Consider the following 11,061-nt stretch of genomic DNA (forward strand, 5'->3'; position numbering starts at 1 on the left):
GGGCAAAACACTCACTCCCGAATATTTAAAGAGACTTTATACTTAGGATTTGAACTCGAGATCTCTAATTAAAGGAGAAGTAATCACGTCATCCCATCTCACCCCTTAGGATAGTATTTACATGTATTTATTAACCGCAGAATGCATAAATGCATTAGTTCACCTAAGTATTTTTATATAAAAAATCTTATGATATCCACAATTCTCAATTTTTATTAAATATTTTAACTTATAAAATTATAAGTAATAAATATTTTTTAACTTTGTAAAATTTTCTATTAATATTCACTAAAAAAATATATATTAGAGTAAAGAATGTGAAATTATGGATACCCATCTCAAGTCCAGCCACTGTATTTATCATTAGTTATGATAGGATTAGGATGAGTACAAGAGATTAACATGTGTACAAATATATGAATCTGACAAATATACAATTATCAACTAATGAATTTAAATAACAATATTTATCATTTTATTCTCCGCAATCTGACCGTGGCTATGAAAGCAAAGACTGGCTTTCAGTGTCATAAATTTATCAGATGGAAGACCTTTCGTGAAGATGTCGGCAAGCTATAGTGTTCACTTGTGATAAATTTAATACAAATATCTCCCATTGTACCCGTTCATGAATAAAATGAAGGTCAATTTCAAGGTGTTCGCTACGGATATGGTTCACTGAATCACTAGCTAAATATGTAGTAGATATGTTGTGGTAGGAAAGCTCTACGGTAACCGAATTTGGATGCCAAGCTCTCGCAAAACAGAGTGTAACCAACAAATCTCAGCCGCACAGGCTGCAAGTGCTTCATATTCTGCTTCCGCACTGGTATGAGACACACTGTGTTGTTTCTTCGCGCACCAAGATATAAGATTATGCCCCAGATATACACAATACCCAATAGTTGATCGTCTTGTATCCGGACAATCAGCCCAATCCGCATCACTATAAGCTACCATACTAGAAATATGACATTTGTAAAGTTGCATCCCATGATACAAAGCGCCCTTGATATATATTACGAGGCCAGATGAAAAAAAAAAAAAACTTTTTCACGCTTTATTATTGATGCTACCTGAGTATATATACATACAAAATGTACAGCTCATCACTTGGGCTATTGTTATTCACATGTATAAAATCTAACACCTGTTACATTAGAATTTAACTGGTAACTAGTACATAGCTTAACTAGTACATAGCTGACTATTGTGACTAATATCCTTCAAGGAACTTTTTGTGAGTCAGCTTCTACGAGTTGTTCCATATCTTCAGCTTGATACTCCCCCTCAAGTTGAACATATATATGTTGGATTTAATTTTCTATTATGGGCTTAATATGTAAAATTAAATATGTACAGCAGTCCAATTGTAAAATCAATTTTAAATGTGGTCTTGATTGTGAATAATTGACTATTGAGGTATCAACTAATTATAGATATTAAGTGTAGAGACCATTATATAATTCTTATTTCGTTAAAGGACCGAAATAGGAATTGTACTAACCCTACAGGTATATAAAGGTCGTGGTCCCCAGAGGAGTTGAATACGATTCAGTTTTACGCTCCTTTCGTACTGCTTCCGCAAAATCGATTCTTCAATTCTCTGGAAGGCTGCAAACCTAATTCTACACATCAAGATCGACGAACAACGATGTCAGGTACGCAACTTTTTCTTATTCAATCTATTTTGTTGAATCTAGTGGTTTGCACGATCTAGGTTATTATTGAATTATTTGAGATTAATTCATAACAAGTGGTATCAGAGCCTTGTGCATAATTGCTAGATTTTAGATTGATTTTCGTATGTTTTTTTTATTTTTTATTTATTTGTTTACCCTACTGTTTATAGATTGAGGGTTTTGATTAATAAAAAAAAAAAAAAATTTGTTCTCACTGTTCTTCGGATTACCCAAGAACAGGTAAGAGGTTTTGAACTAACGTCATTGATGATTACTTGTTCGTTTGGTATTTTTTTTTTTTTAGCAGGATTTTATTAAAAAAAAAAAAAAGGAAGTCGGCGGCACCTATTATTTTCCTCTTTAATCGTTTTTGTGTTTTTAGGGTTAGGGATGGAAAATAACAGTTAGGTCCCTGGAAAATTTCGTATTAGGCCCTTAATTTTCTGTAACTTCAGATTAGGCCCCTAATTTTCTGTAACTTCAGATTAGGTCCCTAAGTTTCTGTAACTTCAGATTAGGCCCCCAATTTTCTGTTTTCTTTCGTCTAGACCCATGGACATACATTTAATTAAATTAGACCCCGAACTTTATTTATTCAAATTTATTTAGTCCTATTTTATAACTTAGTCTCTAATTTAGTGACTTAAAGACTAGATTATAATTTTTTTTTTGGGCTAAATAATTTTAGATTATTAAATATTTAGACAATCAATTCATTTAATTGCAATTATTTTGTTTTAATTACAATTAAATGAATTAATTTGTCGACTTGAGATTAAATTTTAGAGTGATTAAGTCCCTATTGTGTTTGATATTTGTTAAAATAAATTGATTTGATCAATAAGTCACCAAAGTGACCTCTATTGCTTGAATTGATTTATTTTAGAATATTAGACAGGTGTATTAGAATTCATTGCAGATAGTTAATCGGCCCAAAGGAAGGTTACTATCTGGCTGAGTTTTGAATACATGTTTGGCAATAAGTATGTGATAATTGTTTGATTATTTTCCATGACAATAATACAATGCCTGGTACTCCCAGCATGAATGGTGTATCTGAGAGACGTAATAGGACTATTATGGATATGGTAAGGAGTATGATTAGTCATTCTACTTTACCAGAGTCTCTGTGGGGTGAAGCGTTAAAGACAGCAGCTTATCTTCTCAATAGGATTCCATCTAAAGCAGTTGCTAAAACACCTTATGAACTTTGGACTGGACGTAAGCCTAGTCTAAAGCATCTTCATGTTTGGGGATGTCCAGCTGAAGCAAGGCCTTACAAGCCGAATGAAACAAAACTGGACTCCAAAACTATCAGCAGCTACTTTGTTGGATATTCTGAGCGGTCTAGGGGTTACAAGTTTTATAATCCTACTTCCAGAACTTTTTTTGAAACGAGAATTGCAACATTTTTTGAGGATGTTGATTTTGGAGGGAGAAATAAAGAAAGAAACATTGTCTTTGAAGAGGAACCAAGTAAGGATGATTCGGTTCTCATTCCTTTTGTTGTTTCTGATAGCGTACAGACTCCAGTTGCTCCTGTCGCTATTCAAGATCCAATTCAAGACAATTTTATTCTTCCTCAAGAACAAATTCAACAACCTCAAGAATTAGAGCCTGTTCAAATGCCTTTGAGGAGATCTACTAGGAAAAGAAGAAGTGCTATTCCAGATGATTATATAGTGTTTCTTCAGGAACATGAGGATACTGTAGACATGATAAATGATGATCCAGTTAGTTTCTATCATGCCATGCAGAGTTCTGACTCTCATAAGTGGATTGAGGCAATGAACGAAGAGTATAAGTCTATGCAAGACAATCAAGTTTGGGATCTTGTTCAATTACCTGAAGGAAAGAAACCCATTGGTTGCAAATGGATATTTAAAACCAAAAGGGATTCTCAAGGTAATGTGGAAAGATATAAAGCACGTCTTGTAGCAAAAGGTTTTACTCAAAAGGAAGGGATTGACTATAAAGAAACCTTCTCTCCAGTTTCTTCGAAGGATTCTTTTAGGACAATCATGGCCTTAGTTGCAAATCTTGATCTTCAGCTTCATCAAATGGATGTTAAGACTGCGTTTCTCAATGGCGACATTGATGAAACAATATATATGGTGCAACCAGAAAATTTTGTAATTGGAGATCCAAAACATCTGGTATGCAAATTAAAGAAATCCATTTATGGACTCAAGCAAGCTTCTCGTCAATGGTACTTTAAGTTCAACCAAGTAATTATCTCGTTTGGCTTTGAGGCAAATGCTGTTGAAAATTGTGTGTACCATAAGTTCAGTGGGAGTAGGTTTATCTTTTTGGTCTTATATGTGGATGACATACTTCTTGCTACTAATTGTAAAGTCTTGCTGCATGAAACCAAAGTTTTTCTTTCAAAGCATTTTGAGATGAAAGATTTAGGTGAAGCTTCTTTTGTTTTAAGGATTCAGATACATCGAGACCGTTCTCAAGGTATTCTTGGATTATCACAAAAGAGCTATATTGATAAAGTGCTCAAGAGATTTGGTATGCAGAATTCTAGACCATTGGATACCCCTATTGCAAAAGGTGATAAATTTAGTAATCAACAATGTCCAAAGAGTGAACTTGAAATTTAGGAAATGCAAAAGGTTCCTTATGCGTCAGCTATAGGAAGTCTTATGTATGTTCAAGTTTGTACTCGTCCAGACATTTCTTTTATAGTTGGCATGTTAGGTAGATATCTCAGCAATCCAGGAATGGATCATTGGAAAGCAGCCAAAAGAGTCATGAGATATCTTCAGAGGACTAAGGGACATATGCTCACATATAGGAGATCAGATCAGCTTGAGATCATTGGGTATACTGATTCTGATTTCGCTGGATGCCAAGACAGTAGAAAATCCACATCTGGCTACGTTTTTCTATTAGCTGGCGGTGCTATTTCTTGGAAGAGTGTGAAACAAACTCTAGTAGCAACCTCCACCATGGAAGCTAAATTTGTAGCATCTTATGAGGCATCCAATCAAGCTATTTGGCTGAGAAACCTTGTCACTGGGCTGCGTGTAGTAGGTGGAATAAAAAGACCACTGAAGTTGTATTGTGACAGCAGGTCAGCCGTTTTATTCTCCAACAACAACAGGAGCTCTTCTCGATCAAAACACATTGAGATTAAGTTCTTGGCTGTGAAGGAGAGGGTACAGAGTGGACAGATATCCTTAGAGCATATTGGAACAAACTCTATGATTGCGGATCCGCTTACAAAGGCAGTGATACCGAAAGTTTTCCATGAGCACACCGCTCATATGGGTATCGTTTTGTTTGAGACTGTATAGTTTTAGTGGGAGTTTGCTCTTTATGTATGCATTGTGTTTTTGAATGCTCTATTTTGTTTTGGATATGTTTTATTATGAAATTTTGTTGAGTACTCATTTTGGTTGATGGTTACACTCTGTATTATTATTATTGTTTTGCTTGATCTCACTTTTGTTGGTGACCAGTTGGAAACAGACATGATGATCACATTACATGTAGTTTTCATGCTACACTTCTATAATGAATCTATGTCATTTAGGGATATTGGTAATGTAGTTGATGATGAACTTAGTCATGAGATCTATGGCGAATGTTTCTTCAGCTCTTTATCAATATAACTAATGGACGAGATTGTTTTTGGATACCTTGTATGACTGCGTTTGTTGAGCTCATTTTGGTGTATGTATTTTATTTAACATATGTTCGCCCAAGTGGGAGATTGTTGGATTTAATTTTCTATTGTGGGCTTAATATGTAAAATTAAATATGTACAGCAGTCCAATTGTAAAGTCAATTTTAAATGTGGTCTTGATTGTGAATAATTGACTATTGAGGTATCAACTAATTATAGATATTAAGTGTAGAGACCATTATATAATTCCTATTTCGTTAAAGGACCGAAATAGGAATTGTACTAACCCTACAGGTATATAAAGGTCGTGGTCCCCAGAGGAGTTGAATACGATTCAGTTTTACGTTCCTTTCGTACTGCTTCCGCAAAATCGATTCTTCAATTCTCTGGAAGGCTGCAAACCTAATTCTACACATCAAGATTGACGAACAACGATGTCAGGTACGCAACCTTTTCTTATTCAATCTATTTTGTTGAATCTAGTGGTTTGCACGATCTAGGTTATTATTGAATTATTTGAGATTAATTCATAACAATATATTGCTTATGTTCAACTTTCTCACCAGGTACCTGTATTGTGAAGGAAACAATGGCTTTGTAAACAAATCAGCTGGCTGTTCCTTAGATTTCAAATAAACCAGTTTAACAATTCCAAAAAGAACTCTCTCTCTAATAAAATGGCAATCTATCTCTATATTCTTAGTTCTCTCATGGAACACCGGGTTTTTAGAGATACGTATAGCAAATATGCTGTCAGAGGCAACTGAATTTGAACATTAAAATCTTTGAGCAAAGTTATCAATCACAATACCTCTATTGTAGCTGCTGCCATAGAACGATACTCTGCCTCTGTTGAGCTTCTAGAGATCGTAGACTGCTTCTTGGATATCCAATTGATTAAAGATTCACCAAGAACTCATACAGTAGCCAGTAACATATCACCTAGTGTCTGGGCATCCAGCCTAGTCACTATCAGAATATGCAACTAATCCCAACTTAGATTGTGCAGAAAAAAATAAGCCCTGACCTGGAGACCCCTTAAGATATCTAAGTATCTGAAATGCAGCTTCCAAATGTGCAGAACATGGCTTATCCATAAACTAAGCTAACAAGTGAACACCATCGGAGATATCTGGTCTAGTGACGGTAACATACATGAGTTTCCAATGATCTGCTTGTACATTGTAAGGTCTGAGATCAAATCATCTTGTATTTATGACAATTTCTTATTCACATCTACTGGAACTGATCTAGGTTTAACACCAAGAAAACATGCTCTTCTAACATCTCTAACACATATTTTCTTTGTGAAAGAACAATGCCCTTTGCTAACCTAGCCACCTCAAGAACTAGAAAATAATGCAAATGACCTAAATCTTTGAGTTTGAAGTAAGAACTCAAAGTGCTTTGAATTTCAGACTTTCAATCAAATCCTTATTACTACTCCCAATGATAATATCATCAACATACGCCAAGAAAGCTATGAAACCAGATTGAGATTGTTTAGTAAACAAAGAATAATCTAATTTAGATTGGACAAATCCTTCTTGAATCAAACTTTCAGTGAACTTAATATTCCACAGTCTTGAAGCTTGATTCAAGCCATATAAGGACTTTTGAAGTTTATACGCAAGCCTAACCCCTTTATCACTACTAACATATTCCCCCTGAACCTTAGGCACATAGCCTTGAGGTAATTCCATATATACCTCTTCATTAAGGTAACCACTAAGGAATGCATTATTTATGTCCAATTGAGACAAGTGCCAATTAAGAATGGATGCAAGTGCAAGGAAAACTCTAACCGTGGAGTGCTTAGCCACTGGACTAAATGTTTCCTGGTAATCAAAACCAGCTCTCTGAGTATACCCCTTGGCAACTAACCTTGCCTTGTGTCTAACAATAGTACCATCAGCTTTAAACTTGGTCTTGTAGACCCATTTACACCCAACAGGTTTGACATTTGGTGGCAAAGAAGTAACAGTCCATGTATGATTTAACTATAAAGCATCTAACCCAAATTTCATAGCCTTTTGCCAATGATGGCTTGATAATAGGATGTAGGTTCAACTTCAGAAGAGAGATTAAGGACAAAAGATTTATAAGAAGAAGATAATCTGTTATATGAAAGATAATCATGTAGAGGATGAGAAGTAGCTGATGATGCAGAATGTGATGATGAATTATGAGATGTCAAGTGATAATCCTTAATCTATATATACTAGACTTCTGAGTATAAGTATATTAATATATACAATGATACTAATAAAAAAATAAAAAGATATTTAACTAAGATCAAATTATAATTATATTTATAAATTCATTGGTGATATTTTATATGAGTCATATATTAATTTAGTAAAAGTCTATCTAGATTTCATATTCCACATGAGTCATATGTTAAATTAAGATATAATGATAATTATCGTTATAAGTTTATTAATGACGTCAATAAGTAGCTTTAAAAATTTTTAATTATAACATTATTAGCATTTTATTCAATTAATAACTTTTTATTTTAATAAATTTCATAATTACCAAACTATAAAACATTCGATTAAATTACTAAGACATGATATGAACACTATATATATAATTTTGTTTAATATATTTTATAAAAAAAATAAATTCAATTTATTAAGATATTATAATTTAATGTACATAATTTTATTAAAATTTTACTTATGAATAAGATTATATTATTATCCAATAATATTGTGGATTTACTAATAAATGTTGAAAGTATAAATTATTATAGTTGCCAATATATATACCTTTTGCATACTTTTTTTATTTAAAATGTTAAGTAGCTTGGTGGTAAGGTAATGTAATTAATACATAGAGATCATGGGTTCAATGTTGTTGATCAATATAAAAATTTTGCTTTAAATTATATGGGTAATGGGTTCAAGTAGCGGGTACCCGTCCCAGATCCAGTTACCATCAGATACCCGTTATCCATCCACCTAAACCCGAATCCATTCCGAACCTAATGCGGATACTAAAATCATTACCTAAATCGGTCCTAAACCTGGTTATACATTGCCCAATATAAAAATTTTGCTTTAAATTATATAGGTAATGGGCTCGGGTAGCGGGTACCCGTCCCAGATCCGGTTACTATCGAATACCCGTTATCCATCCACCTAAACCCGAACCCATTCCAAACCCGATGCGGGTACTAAAATCATTATCTAAATCGGTCCCAAACCCGTTTATACATTAGCCAAACCCGCTAAAATTGGATCGAGTTAAAATGACATCCCTAGTCGCTGGAAATGGTGTGGGTGAGGCGAAGATGAGACTGCTGTTAACCTTCTTTCTCTCCTTCTCACGAGATGCAAGTCCAAGAGCGAAGAATCAAAGCTTTGGCGGCACCAGGTGGTTCGAAACGGAGGCTAAGTGGTGTGGGATGTCGGGTCTTGGGTATCGAGTCGCTGTAAAATGGAAGAGAGCTATTGGAACGACTATTTGGCGAGGGAGGAGCTCTAGCGTGATCTGATTTGGAAGAAAGGATAGAATGTGATCTCTTTTGTCCGATTCATCTTGCTATCAAGCATTTTAAGTGCTACTCAGTTTGATTCATAGGATGGCCTTGTTTAGCTCTTTATTCATTTGTTTTAGATGGTTTTCTATGGTTACTCTTGCTTTTTCCCTCTGATTCATAGGTTATACTTAGTTGTAGGGGTGAGTATTCGGTTCGGCCAATTCAGTTAATTCGGCCAATTCGTTTCGGTGAATAAATGTTCGGTTAAAAAAATTTAAAATTTCAGTGATCGATTAAAAGTTCAGTTAAACTTAATTTAACTAAATTAATCAAATTAACCGACTTATAAAACTACTACATTTTGATTAAGTAAATAATAAAATTAAAAATTTTAAATATTTCAGTTTTTATTTGGATTAAATAGTGATTAATAACTTAGGTTAATTTTTATTTTGGTTAAAGTCGATTAATTATAAATTTCAATTAAATTCGATCGGGTAATTAAGTTTTCATTTTTTTTAACTTCACTTCAGTTAATGATCAAAATTAATTCGGTCAAAACGGTTTGATTAAGTTTGGTTAAAAAACTATTTCGGTTAAATTCGGTTAAGTAAAAAAAAGTCAGTTAATTTATTTCGGTTAAAATTTTACTCAAACCGACCGAATTGGCCAAATGCTCACCCCTACTTGGTTTTAGTTTAAGATAATGACATTCAATTAAAATTTAATTTAAGAGCCTAGTATTATGAAATATGATTTTTCATTTATTTTAAATTGAAACATTTTGAAACTTATAAATTGGGGTGTTTCATGAGATATAAGGATTGAAATTTTGCAAAATGATTGGGAAAGAAATTGAGTCTAGGTTTGAGCTTACTTAGTTTAATAGAATTGTTTAAGGAGCTCTTTTAGAGCAAAGCCTTGAGCAGCTTAGCTTCAAGCTCGGCTCATTTGTAATCCAACCATTACCTAATTATATGTATACTTCAAATATTATATATAGGACTTTTAATATTATGAAATATGAAAAAATATATTTCCTAACATAGGCTAAAGTACCATATGAGGTTCAAACAAATGGTTCAAATGGATAACTATGAAAATACAGTACAATATAATTTTTAAATTGGTTCAAATATGAGCAAGTATTTATTTCCCTTTCTCATTTTTTTTACAGAAAAAATTTTCAATTTGATTATTAGGTTATTTATTGATTTAATAATTAAACAATCATGGTCAAAAATTGCTAACAAGTTATTAGTTTATGTTATGGCTACATTACTAAGGTTAACAGGGTAATTATATGTTGCTATAATTTTTTAAATTCAAAGCTAAAATCACTAATTAGTGATATAATTTATTGTGGCTAAAATAATATGGCTAATGAGTTAATTATTGCGATGGATAATATAAGACTGTAGCTAATATTTTTAATTAGCTATGATATTTTATTATGGCTAATCTATTGTGGCTAGTAGATTAGTTATTGCTATAATTATATTAACTGTATGGCTATAACATCTTACTAGTTGTGACATTTTATTGTGACTAAAAAATTGCAGCAAGTAAGCAAACTATTGCCTCAAAATATATAAGGTAAAACAAAAATAATACATTAGCTATAAAAGCTAAATTCTTATTACTAAAAAATTACAAATAGCTATAAGGCTTTTAATTTGCAACTATAAATATGTATTAGCTAGAATATTTATATTTGTAGCTAAGTTATGAAACTATAGATACATTATGTTGTAGTGCATGTAGCAATTTCTGCAATTTAGAAGATGAGACAACAGAAAGCACAGAAGGAATTATACCTACTAAGTTGACTTGTGAAGAAGCGGTAATTATGTTCTAGTTATTTAAAGAACTAGGGATTGAATGCTGATCGCTGAGAAAAGACATCAGCTTCTGAACTTGTACTTGAGTCAAACTCAACTTGGAGAGACTGTCAACTAAGGAACAATGTTGATCCATGAGTGGCTAACTTGTAACAAAAGTGCGCAAATCCAAGATGTGAAATGTCGGCATCCACATGTGATTTTCCAGAAGCAACTTTGTTAAACTGATACAAAGGCACATAAGAGAGAATTCCTTTTGACTTGTTAAACTTAAAGTCAGGAGGAAATCCAACAATCTTATAACAACTAGCGTTCACATGCCCGAGATTTCCATAGTGATAACATGTAATATCAACCTTATTCTTATCCTTTCTTATTGCCATAGCTGAAACATTCGAAAAATATTGATTTTGA

This window comes from Jatropha curcas, chromosome 6 (assembly GCF_041381405.1).
Source record: "Jatropha curcas cultivar XTBG-Jc1 chromosome 6, XTBG_Jcur_1.0, whole genome shotgun sequence".
Classification (NCBI taxonomy): Eukaryota; Viridiplantae; Streptophyta; class Magnoliopsida; order Malpighiales; family Euphorbiaceae; genus Jatropha; species Jatropha curcas.